Below are 16672 nucleotides of genomic sequence, written 5' to 3'. Positions count from 1 at the left end.
TTCATTAACTTTATCAAAGTTATAAGTATTGTTCACTATCACTCTTGGCTTTTATAACCAAAGCTTATCACCAAACATGAAATCACCTAGTATTTTGGTGTGGGAAAATTGCAAGTGAACGGTAGTCATCAAATAATAATATCTAATCTACAAGGACCACATTTTTGGAATTAGTAATTACCACAATTTAAAAATAGAAACTAAATAATTTGGGGAAAGATTTAAATTTGATGGTAGAATATTTGATTTAAAAATGTAAAGATTGAGTAGAAGATAAAGATAAAAGATAAGTGAAAATATTTGAAATAGATTCAAATTTGAGAAATTTCAAGATCGGGGTTTCACATAAAGACTCTTGTTTAGTTAATTTATCAATTTAAGGTTCTTTCTAATTCCTTCTAATGACAAATTAATCTAATGTCATCTCTTTTCTCTTTCAAGAAATGGAGATGTATCTAATTGAATTAACCCCTACTGTTATGGTGTTATGTTCAATTAAAGTCTTTAGGTTCTTTATTAATTCGTTTTATCCACCTAGGATTAATTCTATTGTCGTGAATTAAAACCTAAATTCTGCTCCTATGGTTCCAATGGATTAAGTTGACCTCTCAATTCATCCTAAGTGTCTAAAATCATGCAAACAGTGATTAAGTGTCTAACATGTATGAATTGCGATAAGAGAAGAATCAAAAGACGAAATTAAAGAAAACCTCAAATTTATTAAATTAACATAGAACAGTTGTTAGGGCTATGTCCTAATCTCAGACTAAAGAGAATTACTCAATCCCAAAGAAAACATAAAAGAGAAAGAAAGAGTACCAATTGAGAAAAGAAAAACCAAGAAAAATCAAAAGCTCTCCTAAGTCATTAATCTCAAAGTTGGAACCCTTCTACAGAGTTTTCCTAAGTTATTTAAAGACATGGGATAAAATTTGTTCAGGCTCAAATACACTAAAAATGCACAAAATAAGATAATAACTTGTTAGCTAAATGGCATGTATGCCCGTGTGAATGGATGGCATACTCATCCCAAAATGCGTCAATAACTTGATCAAGGAATAAGGGACTTGGCATGTCCGTGCCATTGAATGGCACACTCGTGCTAGATGCGTCAGCCCAAAAATTGTTCTCTTTTCCTCCAAAAAGGTCCATGACATCCAAGTCTGATCTTGAAAGTCCAACATGCACTAGAAAAGCTCCATTTAGCATCAAAGATCAAGTCAACATGGCTACTGTACACATGAAAACATCCATGACGTAACAAGTTTGACAAATAATCCTAACTAAATGCTTTCTAATTAAAGACTAAATGCAATACATTATATTCTTTGTTCTACCCAGCCACTATCGGCTCTAAACAAATCAAAAGATTTATTGTTAGTTGGTTTGCTCATTGCCTAGTTCTTAACATCTTATAAACAATTATACAACTTAAGCACTTAGGCTTATATCTCAGGATATATAAGGTGTTTTGAGAGTTTTACAACTTTACAAATATATAGAGATAGAGCTTTAGAAGAGAGAACTAAAGATTTGAATTATTTTGTGCGCAACTTCAACTCTTCAAAGCTTCTTGTATTTATAGGTTTTCTTCAATAAGTGCATATTGTCTCTAAATGATTGAATTTCTTCATTGAAAGCTTGGTCTAAAGAAGTGTCCATTGGAACATTTAATTCAAGTCCTCTCCATGCTAGGATACCACTCTTTTTAGCTTTCTTGAAACATGCTTCAGCAAAAAATCATGTGATTTTGTTCATAGTTGGTACATCATAACAGGTGTAGTAGGATGCGTCTTTTGAGAATGTTTGAACTTATAGATGTTGAATATTTTTTTACTTAGGACTTTCATGGATCCTATGAAGAATGTTTCCAAGGCATTTTCTCCAAAACAAATATTAAATGAAATTTTAAATGCTTTATCAGAATTTAACATCTGTGTGCCTCCATTTAATACTTCAGACATAAATATGATATTTTTCCTTTGATTGCATAAAATAAATTGCTAATCTTTATATTTATTTATATATAATCAAAATTATTGAGGAAGTGAATTTCTTTATGACTTAACTTAGAGCTTATGTTATTTAAAAAATAAAATGTTATGAGACAATCTGGATTGGTATTAAACGTAAATACCTCTTTGAAATAGAGTTTAAATTTTAGTTTGTCACGTTGTGAAAACTAGACTCGTGTCTTCTACCGGAACGAAGCCCGGTGGTTATTAATGGAATTTTTGTAATAATACTCCTAATAATCATTACTGCTTATTTATTCTCTTATGAAGATGTAAATCCAATGGCATGATACGCACCTGTCTAGGTCTCAGTATGGGAAACGACAGAAACAGTATCCCCGTATGACCAAAAAGAAAAGAACACTACAACAAAAAGAAAAGGGAAGGGCATGCAATGCATCGAAACCACGGAGAGCCTTATTAACCCCCCTCTCTTTGTCCGTTACTTTTTCATAATTGTTGCCGTCTTGTCTGCGAGGAACATACGTTGTACGTCTTCTTTTGTGTCTCCCATTCCCATTCCCATTCCCTTTGGCTATTAAACGAAGAATTGTGGTAGTAACCATTAAATACGCACCCTGCAAGACGATATTGTGCATTACTAATGCCACCAACCATGTAGGTGTCTTTGCAACCCTATTAAATTTTAATCAACCACAACAACATTAACATATATCTGTCTCGAGAATCTTTGGGACTCTTCTTTTACTCCCTTTTGTGTTTCATCCTGTGTTCCTTTAAGGCGATAGGTGCCCTTCTTTAGTTCTGGTAGATACAAGTTTAAATCACCTCACCAACAATAATCAACTTTGTTATGTACTCATTCCGTTACATATTATACCACATTTAAAATTTTAACATATGAATTATGGAATAATTAATTTGCTATTTAAAAAAGATAATTTTTTAATAATTTTTATTTCTTTAATTAATTACTCATTTATTCTTATTATACATTAATTCTACTAAATATTGATTAAGAATAGTTCTGAAAAAAATATTTAATGTATCATTAATTTTATAAAATGACATATATTTTGAAATATTTTTTTTTATATCATATAATCTGAAACAAGAGAGAGTCATTAATAATGGAAATGCCACGTGAATTTTTCAGAAGACCCCCTAGTCACTATTCTTGTTATATGTACACATTTAGTAATTTCATTCTAGTTCTTGGTTCTCAGTCACAATTTAATCCCTTCATTCATTCTTTCCAAGCTCTGCGATTAATTAATTAAGTGAAAAGGTTAAAAAGGTAGAACTCAAGGCGGGTATATTTCATAACTTGCTTCAATTAGTTCAATCATTAATCTCTAGCGGCCACACAACCATAATGACACATCATTGTCCTTTTGGTTTTACATGAATCAAGGATCGTCCTATATCATATGAGCAATTAATTATGTCTATTGTTAGCGTCACACTATATATTAGTCCACGTGCTTAACATAAAATCTCATGTATGTATATAACTGTATACAGTATATAAGAGCCCCACTTGTTTGGTTTTGGTTACTTACTACTTCGTTCCCTTTCCCACCACTTGGTTTCGAAATTTTTTCTTTTGGGGATGATCAAGCTTGTTAAAGTAAACAAAGCCATGCAATCCATTGCCTTGCTTATACATAAAAAGTTCATTGGCTTCAGTGTGAGTAAACAACTTTTACCATGAAAGCTAAACTAATAACCAACAAAAAGTCGCCAATAAGGTTTATGAATATAATTAAGCAGCTACTCTGTTATCTCTGCCGGTGCCATAAAATCGAGGGCTAGCAGTGTTAGTACAGAAAGAGAATTTTTTCCTGTATAAATAGTGTTAATGACCAAGAGTTGTCGTTATGTTATGAATCAAAGCTATATAACTACTGTACAACCAGACTCGTGAGACTAAGTATACATACGCACACACATATATTTAATTAACAGGTCATGATTATTTATGCAAGAAAAGTATCATGAAAATCAATTAGCTAGGTAGTTGAATGTATAAGAGAAAGTGCCTAATTGCTTCAAATTTACCTTTTTTCGAGGTAATGATGAGGACAAGACAAAGAATAAGGGTAAGAAATCTTTAGAAGGACTTGAAGGACTTATGACAAGGGCTAAAACAAAGAAGGTCAATGAAGCTGAAACAACTGTTAACCATGTTATTAAGCAAAAATTAATCAATGCCCCCATACTTGCTTTGTCAAATTTTTCAAAATCTTTTGAAATTGAATGTGATGCTTCAAATGTTGGGATTTGGGTTGTATTGTTACAAGAAGATCATCCAATTGCTTATTTTAGTGAAAAATTAAGTGGTCTTACCCTTAACTATTCTACTTATGATAAGGAGTTATATGCCTTAGTGAGAGCGTTGAAAACATGACAACACTATCTTTATCCCAAGGAGTTTGTGACCATGAGTCCCTAAAATACTTAAAGGGACAAGGTAAGCTAAACAAAAGGCATACCAAATGGGTGAAATTTCTTGAGCAATTTCCTTATGTTATTAAACATAAAAAGGGAAAAAGAAATATTGTTGCGGATGCCTTGTCAAGGAGGCACTTTTTGCTTTCTATGCTTGAAACAAAAATGATTGGATTTGATTGCTTGAAAGAAATGTATGAAGGAGATGACACTGATCGAGGCCGTACCCGAATCAAATAAACATGAAAATGCAGTAACTAGGAAGTGATCCTAGGTCGTTTCCCAACGAGCAGTGACAAACCAAATGTTCATAATATACTTGCAGTAACAGTAACGATTGGGGGGGGTTTGTTTGTTTTGTGATTAAAGAGCAGAACAAGTAAACTGGAATACGAAACTACTAATATTAAAAACGGGTTGTTTCCTCTGATTCAGAAGCCATTCTCTTATCCTGGGTTATGGAGAATTCGTCCCTAACAGTCAACCACTTAATCCAACCCTATTTTAATTTACTAAGCGAAAATCAACTTAGGGTTTTCAATACGTGATTAGGCACCACATACACCAGTTAGCCCTTCGTCCATTAAGCATGAACGCAAGTTAGGATTAGAGGCAATTAATCGAACACAAAGGGTGCACTGATTAATATTCACGAATTTGGGATACTGGTGAAGGGAGAACTGCCAGGAAACCACATTACAAGCGAAACCTCAAAGAGAGTTGGGCTTCGTCCTCAAAAGGAAACAACACCAGAAAATCTAGCCTTCCATGGATTCAAACAGAAAACGCAATTGAAACATGAAGCAGAAACGTAAATGAACAGAAACGTAAACGAACAGAAATGTAAAATGGAACAGAAACGTAAATGAGAGTAGAAGAAGAAGCAAGAACGAAATTGTAATTAGAAGCAGAAAACGTAAAATTGCATTACGAACTCAGAAGCATCAAAGCAGAAAAACAAAAACCCTAAAACAAAAGCTCTGAATAATGAATAGCATAACAGAATGCCTTGCACGAATCCCAAGGCTACTATTTAAAAAGAGTCACTCAAAGTCACTGGGCCCTATTACAATACTCTGGCCCAAAACGAAATAAACACTGAACAACATAAAATAAAATTGCGAAATTTCCTAATTAACTAAGGTAAGCGCTGCTTAATTTGCCCTCTTAAAGTCCATAACCAAAATCCAGATTAAGCCCAATGTTTCATTAATTCCTGAAATTAGATTAAAAACATCAAATTAGCTAAATGAGCCCAAATAATAAAACTGCCTGATTAATTGACAATTAAGACCAATCAGTAATTAAAATGGTGCAAAAAGGGTTTAGAAAATAGAAGAAAATGATGGCACATCAGACACCTTTGGTGAAATCTTCAAAAGTTGTGAAAAGTTTTCTAAAGATGATTTTTATAGATATGAGGGCTACCTTTTCAAAGAAAATAAATTATGTATGCCCAAGTGTTCTACTAGAAACTTGCTTGTGTGTGAAGCCCATGAAGGTGGGTTGATGGGGCATTTTGGAGTCCAAAAGACCTTGAAAGAGCATTTTTATTGGTCTAACATGAAGAAAGATGTGCAAAAATTTTGTGAGCGTTGTATTGTTTGTAAAAAGGCCAAGTCAAAGGTAATGCCTCATGGTTTGTATACTCTTTTACCAATTCCAGATTCTCCATGGATTGATTTATCAATGGATTTTGTTTTAGGGCTGCCTAGAACAAGTAATGGTAAGGATTCCATATTTATTGTTGTTGATAGGTTTTCTAAAATGTCTCATTTTATTCCTTGTAAGAAATTTGATGATGCTAATCATGTGGCGGATTTGTTCTTCAAAGAAGTGGTGAAACTCCATGGATTACCAAGAAGCATTGTTAGTGATAGGGACTCCAAGTTCCTAAGCCATTTATGAAGGACCTTATGGGGGAAGTTGGGTACTAAGCTACTATTTTCTACTACCTGTCACCCTCAAACGGATGGACAAATGGAGGTCGTGAATAGGACTTTGGGTACCTTGCTCAGGACCATTTTGAAAAAGAATCTTAAAAATTGGAAAGTTTGCTTACCTCAAATTGAATTTGCTTATAATAGGGTTGTGCATAGCACCACTAGTTGTTCTCCTTTTGAGGTTGTTTATGGTTTCAATCCAATAACTCCTCTTGATTTGTTGCCAATGCCTAATATTTCAGTTTTTAAGCATAAGGAAGGACAAACCAAAGTGGACTATGTGAAAAAGCTCCATGAAAGAGTCAAGGCCCAAATTGAAAAGAGGAATGAGAGCTATGCTAAACAAGCAAACAAGGGGCGCAAAAAGGTTGTTTTCCAACCCAGAGATTGGGTTTGGATTCACATGAGAAAGGAGAGGTTTCTAGAGCAAAGGAAATCCAAACTTCAACCAAGAGGGGATGGTCCATTTCAAGTACTTGAAAGGATAAATGATAATGCGTACAAGATTGAATTGCCCGGTGAGTATAATGTGAGTACTACATTTAATTTGTCTGACTTAACTCTTTTTGATGTAGATGGAGAAGCTGATTTAAGGACAAATCCTTTTGAAGAGGGAGAGAGTGATGAGGACAAGGTAAGGAACAAGGGCAAGGAACCTTTAGAAGGACTTGGAGGACCTATGGCAAGGGCTAGAACAAAGAAGGCCAAGAAAGCTCTTTAACAAGTGTTAACCATGATATTTGAATTTAGGCCCACGTTACAAGTGGAGAAGCTTCGGATTGTCAATTGCACCATGTTCCAAGAAGAGTAGAGGGTTCCCACTTTTGTTGAGTGGTTTTATTAGCATTTTGTTAGTTGAAATAAAGGCCTAAACTTGTGTTAAAGTGGCTGTCATTTCTCTTTGGATTTGAACCACCTTTGGGCTTGTTTTAATTTAAAGAAATCAAGGTTTAATAAGGTGAAAACTCTAGGATTGTGGCTACCTCTTGGCTGACCAAGGAGTTGCACAATTTTCCATATGTTTTTGTGTCTTAATTCTAGTTTTAATTAGGTATAATGACACCATCAATTGTTGTTATTAATTCTATTTTTAATTAGGTTTAATGACACCATCAATTGTTGTTATTGGTGATCATTTCATCTTCTCATTTGTGTAACCAACTTGATGTCATTCCTATTTATAGGCTACACATTTTCTAATAAAAAAAATAGACCTTGAATTGAGTTTTAATCACCTTCTAAAGTGTGAGAGTGAATCTCCTTAGTTACTTGAGTGATTAAAGAAATTGGTTTATTAAGGAACACCACCTTGTGTGTGTGACACCAATTCTGGAGGAGTGATTCTTCCAACCAGCTTCTTCATTCTCCTTATCCATTCTATTTTCTAAATTTCATACAAGTAAAAAAAAAATAGAAAGAAAAACTTTTGAAGATCCATCCTCAACTCTTGTGCAAATGGGTTTACATCAGGTAAAAATTGCCATTTTATTGAGAAACAGAAATGCCATCAATGACAATTACATCAGAATGTAAAAGAGAATAGACTTGATTATTGATAGCATCCTCCAATCAGTACCTATCATGCAACTCAAATGCTAAGTTTGCAAGCTTATCAACCACAAGATTACCACTTCTTTTGGCTATCGGTTAATTTTTTAATTTTTGATTAACTTTTTAGTTAATTTTATCAAACATAACTTAAGTCTTTCACAAATAAATATTTTTATATCCTTGATTTAAGGAAACAATATTATTTTATAACTTCTTAGAGAATTAAAATACAATTATGTATTTTAAAACTCTCAAACATAACCAATTAAATATATATTTTCAAATAATATGACTTTTAATATTTTTATTTCATATTATAAAGAAATGACAAATTAGAGAAAAAGGGAGAATGAAAGATAATTGGAATATGGATTTTTTAACATAATAAGAATAAATGAAGAGTTATAATAAAATAACGACAATAAAAGAATATATATATATATAAAATTTGAAAATGCATTGGAATGACTGTTGTCACACTTACAGCGACCACACAAACATATATAATTAACATGAGAACCATATAATTAAGATACATTTATTAAATGAATTGATTTTGGTTTACTCTAACAAAACCTTTTTTCTACGTGTTGATTTGAAAAAATATCTACAAACCACGCATATTTTCATTCTAACCCGTGAAAAAATATCTAAAAACATGAGAGCAATTGGTTGTTACAGATCAGACTTACAGTTGTATAACAAATCTAACACTGCATATTTTCTTTTTATTTATTATAATAATTATATAATTTTTACAAAGGAATAAAACTAACATACTCATTTTTGTGTGGCCAATGCTTTTCTAGTGTTTAAGATTTTCTCTTAATTTTGATACCTTTCTGCTCCAAAAATACATTTAATAAACAAGGACAGAGGCACATTTTTTTTTTGGTAACGATCCTTATTTGTATAATCATCCAGTGATTCTTTTTAACTAATTGATAGTGTTGCACGATAAAGGGTCTGAATTGCCAGCAAAGAAAGAGATGAAACTTGCATTTCTTTGCCTAGAGAAGAGATCTGCATGAATTTTTTTTTACACCTTTCCTTTCTTCTTTCTTAAATGTGAGGCTCCTATATTTCTTCTGCCACCTGCTTTCTATTCTTTTCCTTCTGCACTAGGCTCAAGCTGCGAGGTACAGAGAGAGAAAGCACTACTAATAAGCAGTGTAATCTAGAAAAGCCAAACTTTGAAATAAAGATGAGAATATAGTTCCCTCTAGTGTGCTTTTCACTGTGAACAGTAGTGTGGTAAGTTTCGTATTTATTTTATTTTTTTCAACTTGGTTAAAAAAACTGTGTCACTTTAATAAATCAATGTTAAAAGGCATGGCCCAATTTGCTAAAAACAAGCACTGAGAAACAATCATACAGTTTGTGTCTGCATTAACGAAGTCAACTAATCTTTATTTAAGAGAGATCATCAATTGTTGTGCCATGCATTAATTTAGTGTTAATCCACCTCGCTAAGATCTAATAGCTTGTACTTGTATTCCATTTATAGCCTTCAGACATTGACCTCAATGCTAATTTCTTCCACAGCAATTTGCATATAAAATTGACCTAGTGAAGCTGTTGTCATGTGCTCCCTTTCTCTTCCCCTTGATTATGCATGGAACTTTTTTTGGACCATAACCCGTGACTCATTCTAAAGAACAAGAAGGCAAAAAGAAAAGGTTAATTTGAGATTATGGACCATTTATATTTCCCTGCAAAGAGAAAAAAGGTTAATAGGGTCATGGCCAATTAATTTTCAGCAAATGGCAAGTTGAACAGTAAAAATAATGAATGTGACTATGGGAAAATTGCCCTTTCCAACACAATCCTTTAAGTCGGGTTTGGCACGAAACTAGTCTGAACAATTTGAGAATTCATGTCGATGGAAGTTGAGAACTCAGTTAAAATTAAGAACAGAGTGAATCATTGATTGAATATATAGATCAATCACTACACACATAGAGAACTATATGAAGTTACCACCAAAGCTGTGAATCAAGATACGCGCGAGATTGTTTTATCTTAATTAAAGGTTTCGAGTTTAAATTTTGTAATTATTTGAAGACAAAACTTTATCATTCATATATGATGATTCTATTCGACTGAAGGATTACCTCCGACGACACCTATGATCTAGAAAAAAAAAAAGTTATATAAAGGTTCAATAAACTAACTATTTCTCCATCATGCTCCCGAGGAAGTGAAAGATCAGAGAGTTGAGCCAATAAAATAACTGGCCGTTCACTAAAATAATGCGACTTGTATGTGTTGTGGTTAACATTTACAAATTTAATTTTGAATAACTTATATTTTACAAAATATGAAAATTATGATTGAAATAATATAATGTGATTTATGTCTTTAAAAATGTCATCTTGAAAATAAATTTATAATAATTTTTTTTTGAAGTTTTCAACTAATGTAGAACTTTTTCTTCTTTCAGTCTCATATATATACTTTTAAAAGCAACTTATTTATAAGGAGATCTAATAAAATACACAAAGCACGAGTACAATAAACATGAATATGGGTGGGATATGTAAACTTTACAGGAATGATACTATTGCTTGGGTGTTTTAACTCTATTCTTCCTTTTGGCCAACCCCTGATCTGGAGCCTCAGATGTTCAAAAGTACATGAATCTGCAATGTTATGTTTACTGTCTTTTCAGTGTCCTGTTTTTTTTCACCAACGTGATTTACGTTTTGAGTTATACTATTATTTATACAACAAAAAATTAATATAATTTCTATAATATTAACTTTTTTCTTTATCTCATCATTAATAATTTTTTTAACTCTTCACTTCATTAGAAAAAAAAGATATGACTAATCTAGAATTCAACCAAAAGATAATTAAAATTTGATAAAAAATTATTTTCACCAAGGATCAAATTCAGATATTACTCGAATGATTCAATTTTAACTTGAGTACATTAACCACTTGTGATCAATGACTTGATTTTCATTGGTTATCTTTATATTTGTCCATCTCATCTTTTTTGTATTTTTGTATTATTTTTTTACATTAAAATTATATAAATACAATTTCTCTTCTATTTTCCTAATTTTGATTACTTCAACTACCCACATGCAAATTTTTTCCCTCACTACTAAAAAAGTACTTTTCTACAACGGTTATTTTGGACATTCTACGTCAGTTATTAACCGTCGTCGCAAGAGATATCGTAGAATGTATGCATCTATGACGACGGTTCTCAAAAATCCGTATTAGAAAAGTTATAATTCTAAGATAATTTTAAAGAAAATAATCGTCTTAGAATATCTACAATTTAATATGATTTTCAAATAACTGTCTTAAAATATGTTTATTTTTTAAAAAAAATTAAAAAATTAAGGATTCTAAGACGATTTTTTTTAAAATAAGACAATTTTTCAAAGAACCGTATTAGAATATCTTCTTTTTTTTAAAAAAAAAATATTTTACTTTTTTATTGCCATAATAGTCAATGATTATTTTTTTTTACTAATCAAGGCTTTATTTATAGTCAATGATTATTTTATTTTTTATTGACATAATAATAAAGTAATAAAATAGGAAATTTTATTGGCATAATAATTAAGTAATAAAATATGGAATTTTATTGCCATAATAAAGCAGGTAAGTTATATAATTGCCTTTGAGAACGTTGCAAAACTTTTACCCTTGCTTTTAATCTCAAATATTCCTCTGATAGTTTTATCAATAGTGGCATATTTGTATAAGAAAATTATTTCTTGTAATTAATAATTGATATAAGAGAAGACTTAATTACCTGAGTGTCATTAATTGGACGAGTGGTCTCCATTGCAGTGTAACTATACTTCTAGTTCTTCTATACAAAATTTATCACTTACCAAAAAAATTTCCAAACTAGGTGTGAAACAATTATGTAAATAAAATGATGCAAGAGAAATATATATTTCTTGCAAGTTAATGTCACATTAATATTCATATTTAAATGAACAAGGTAGGTCATAGTGCATACCTTCCAAAGTATAGGTGCTCTTCTAATAACAAGGAACTAGCAGAAGCCACAAGCACAAGGCAAAAGGGGTAGAAAATAGATGCAAACAATGGACCTTTCGCCATGAAGTGGCAATGTTAACTAATCCAGTGGCTACAATTCCTTGCTACAAAATTTTAGTCTCATGAGAAATCATCCATTAATTATTGGTGTAACATTAGTTCACCATCCAACACTAATTATGAAATTAATTAACATACCGTATAACGTGTTGTTAGAAGAGCACATGTAAAAACTGTTAAGCCAAACATTTACATTGCCATACACAATCAAGCTTACAACTTCACATTGCACATGATAAAAGAATCTTGCGCCCAAAACTAAAATTATCTTTAGTAATTAAGTATGAAAGTATGAAACACTTATAAACACCCAAGTCTAGTTGTACTTCCAACACTTTCAAATTGGATACTAATAATAACTATGAAGTCCTTGACCAGTGCTAAGTACACCAGGTTGGTGGCCACCTGCCTGTCTCCATTCCCTGTTGTGAGTATCCAGCAAAGCATTTATTACTAACATAATAACAGTGCACACATGGAAAGTCATGACAAACTCATTTTGAAACAAGCAAAAGCACAACTCTAGTTAAAGAGATTACATGGTCCTCAATCTAGAAAGTGATGGCAAAACAAATCCAACACAAGCATGAAACAAGCAAAATAGTATCACCGAAACCCTAATTTCCTGCACATGAGAGTAGACTCTAGACTTCCAGCTCAAAAATCTGACCAAAAATATATTTGATACTTTCTAGATATATAAATAATTGCACCTGATAGTCATAAGCCACAATACACAGGAGAAGAGCCAGTATAATGTATGCAATAACTAGGCAGTCCTCAGTTCTAAGCGATGATGGTCCACTAGTGAGACACGAAAATGCAGTGCTTCCTAGCATTCTTGAGCCTAGAAAGCACGAATATATCAATCCCAGATGCACTTCTCGATCATCGGCCTAAAACCACAAACATTAGGAATGTATATATAAGCATTCTAAGACTTAGACTAGTAATATAAATGCTTCAATAACTTAAAAGTAAAAATCCTTTTTTCATAATGCCATGTACACAACTCCATTAGGATGCTGCAAGCACTGTGCATTGACACTTCAATAGATAAGCAAAACAATATTTTTATAATTAAAAATACACAAATAATTGTACATTTATCTATGTATTATATATTTTTTACAAAATGTAATGACTCAACATAGAAATATAATTTTTCTTGTCTATGAGCAAAATAATACCTTCTTGATAAGATCATAGATATTTGGAGATTGTTGATTGAGTAAATTGTCTCTGCCATAAGAATAGGGTCATAACCATCACCATGATCATTTTTTGCATCTGTACTGACATGAGGGAGCAATTTATCAATTCCACACTAGTCAACAACAAAAAAGTGAACTTCTGCCTTGCCACAAATTATTGATAAGAAACGGTCTCAGATGTGCTATGCAAGGTACAAGCATCTACTTCATGCAATGTGTATCTTTCTACGTGAAAAATTATGATCAGGACTCCACTCTAACAACTATATCAACAATTGCATACATTTGGTTGTGCAAGTTCTGAATGCAATTTTATCTCTGGTATAAAAAGAACATAAATTGTATATAAAATACATTAATGCATACTAGCTACTGTGCTTCCAATTCCATGTATGGATTTAGAATTTCCACTCAAACCCAATTAATAATAAGTTGTACTAAACAACCATAATTCTTGTTCCCCCGAAAACTAAACAACCTGACAACCAATCATTTATCACAGAGAAAAAGAAGCTCACCTCTAATACTCACTTCCCACTAAATGAGATAAGCTTATTTTTGATATCTGAATGAAGGGATTTAATTAGATCAAGTGAACCTTCCCACAACTTAAGTCCTCCTATAGACCAAAGGGAACCAAAGTTGCAACTGATTTAGTCATCAACAAGATGGGAATGAATGAATAAATAGAAAATGTCATCACCTTCATATTTCCCGAGAACTAAATCGGAGTTGGACAAACCAAAAACTTGTTAGGTATTCACCCGCCCCTGAGAATTGTTCATAAAATAATATAAACATTCAAATATTGAAAGAATTCCAAGACAAAGAAAGGAACATTACCTTTAACAAAGTAACTCCATCCAAATTTACAGAGTCCACGTTGTGTTTGATGGATGAAGGAACCTAAGTATGTAGGAATATTAAAAATGACATAGTTTGAAAGAATCATGATTCATGAAGGGAGAAGCAATAATACCTCAGAAGCAAGGACTTCAATGTAGGGAAAAGGAGGTATATGAGGAACTTGTTGTGCAACATCATCAAAGATTCTGAAGGTGGAAGCGGAGGAAGAGAATAACTAAAATATTTCCAAACTCATTTTCTGACCATTGCCCTGCCAAAAAGTTAAAACAATTGAATTTAGCTGATCAAAGTCAAAGTGAAGAAGAAAGAGTTATTCATAGAGACCTCAAAGTTCGCCGCCGCCATTTTTTCACACACTTCTTCCTTCTCCTGTTATTCATAGAGAATGTGCTCTCTGTATTTTAAAACCAAGAATAAACACCTTGCATTTTCTATGCCCTCTGCTTATAAAACAATCGTCAACTTGCTTCAAAATTTCAATCAACTTACTCCTTGAACTCAAAATCCTGAAGAAAAACGAAACAATAGATAAGCCAACCAATCACTGCAAAAGCATGTCATGTTCCTTGTACTCAAACCTGCCAAAACAGAAGCCAAACAAATGCCCTAAATTCCAACTGCATTTACCTGCATAATAGTATCAACACCAAACTCCTTCCTCCATTGTAGCATGTCAGTCCACATATGTTTTGCACTCAAATTTCCAAGTGCAAATGAAATCAAACATAAGAATATAATTAGCAAGAGTATAAATAATGAAAAAAATTAACAGTCAACTCAACCTCAACTTGGTCTGCTTGAGTGGCAAGATTGCTAGCATGGCCTGCATAAAAATCCCTCTAGAACTTCATTAACTATCAGAGTAACAACTTGTTCATAAAGATCCCTTTGCTGGGCAGAAGAATCAAAAACCTTCACAAAATAAAATGAACACATTTCAGATTTCAAATTGAAATCCCCCTAAAACTAACTTAACATCCCACTATTTATGTCCATTTTCGTAAGCTCAAGCTTGGAGATTATAACATATTGAATGCGAGGAAGAATGAGAAGAAGGACCTTATCGAAGGTGAAAACCCTATCGATGTGCTTGTTGGCGATGCTCTAAACCACGACCACTAAACGAACTGCGAAAAATCGACATGTATAGTTGGAAAATGGAGTTCCATAACACGAAAATTAACAAAGGAAAACAGAATTACCTACAACGGAGGAGGACCAGAACATTGGCACCCTTCTCTTTCGAAGACATTTTTGGTTCGTAGATCTGATTCTAAAATGGCTTCTCAGAAATGAAAATGGTTTCTTCTCTGTCTCTCACTTCATCTCTATCGATGTGAAAAAGGGTGTCGTCGGACATCCTCCAAGTCGTTGCGGTGGACGAGTTTGCACGTGGAGAAGAGAGCGTCGTGACCCAATTTGCATCTTTCCAATCACTCACTCGCTGGAAACCCTAAGTGCGAGAGAGTAGAGGGAAAGACATGTCGGGTGGGTTATTAAATATTCCTCTCTCTTCTAAGACAGTTTTTTATAAAATCGTCTTCGTTAAAAATCTCATATTTACATAATTGTCACCCCCTTACATATTAAGATGGTTATTGGGAATTGTTGTCGAATGCGCATCGTAAAAAAATTGTTTTAGTAGTGCCTCTTGATATTAATTTTTTTTAAAAATATTAAGAAGTGCTAGCAACACATACTTTAAAAAGTACACTTCTTTCATCATATTCCATTTTATTAATTATAATTTATTGAAACCTATAAAATATATCATAACTAAGTTTATTAGAAAGAGGAGTGAGATGCGTAATATTTTGTAATATTCAAACAAGTTTTCGCTAATAATAGAAAATAACTTAAAAATATTAATTAGAGAGAGTGTTACTAGTATTTTTCAAAAATACTAATATAATAATATATAAAAAATTTATATATTTTTATCATTAGAAATTGGTTAAGATTCATTAAATAATAAGAAATAAGATATTGATAATTAGATAAATATTCATATGAATTGTGTCCAATAATAAAGTATTTAAAACATCATGCCGTAGGTATTATGAGGGTTCATCACTTTAGCAATATAATTATTCTTCCTTCTTTCTTTATCTATTTGACACGATACTTTTTATTCACTTTTTTCTTTTTTCTTTATGTGATACTACTATATGTTACAATAATTCGACAATATGTTATCTCATAAATGTCTATCCACATAAAATAGTAATACTTGTTTTTTGGGGCTCAAGCAAGCAATGACGATCAGGTTTGTAATGGGCCCAGAAATCGGGTTTACAAGATTAATATGCCCAATCCGAACCCAATGCTCTGTCTCTCATGCATGGATCACCTAATCAATTGAGTTTTTAATTACCTTTTTAATGAAATGTTTTTCACCCTTAATATGCTATACTCGGGGCAATAATACGATGCATATACGGGTAGGCACACGATTACACGTTTTAATTTTTAACCCTACCTAATTCAATTTTCAACATAGTGTCATGACTCACTTATTATTTTCAAAAGAATTGAATAGAAAGAAAGAAGATCTCGATCGACCAACTTATTATTTTCAACA

At 32.3% G+C, this 16672-nt stretch overlaps 1 long non-coding RNA gene and 1 pseudogene across 1 annotated transcript; both read right to left on the bottom strand.

The window, feature by feature from the left end:
- Positions 1-12186: 12186 nt before the first annotated feature.
- LOC114412427 lies at positions 12187-12715 on the bottom strand. The gene is made up of 2 exons (XR_003666737.1): positions 12550-12715; positions 12187-12432 (listed from the first exon to the last, which is right to left on the bottom strand). It is a non-coding gene; the product is annotated as an uncharacterized LOC114412427 (long non-coding RNA).
- Positions 12716-13002: 287 nt separating this feature from the next.
- On the bottom strand, positions 13003-14436 carry LOC114411239 (annotated as a pseudogene).
- Positions 14437-16672: the final 2236 nt, after the last annotated feature.

The sequence above is a fragment of the Glycine soja genome, chromosome 5 (assembly GCF_004193775.1).
Source record: "Glycine soja cultivar W05 chromosome 5, ASM419377v2, whole genome shotgun sequence".
NCBI lineage: Eukaryota > Viridiplantae > Streptophyta > Magnoliopsida > Fabales > Fabaceae > Glycine > Glycine soja.
Note: the sequence above shows the minus strand (reverse complement) of the source record. Positions and strands in the feature narration are given on the sequence as shown.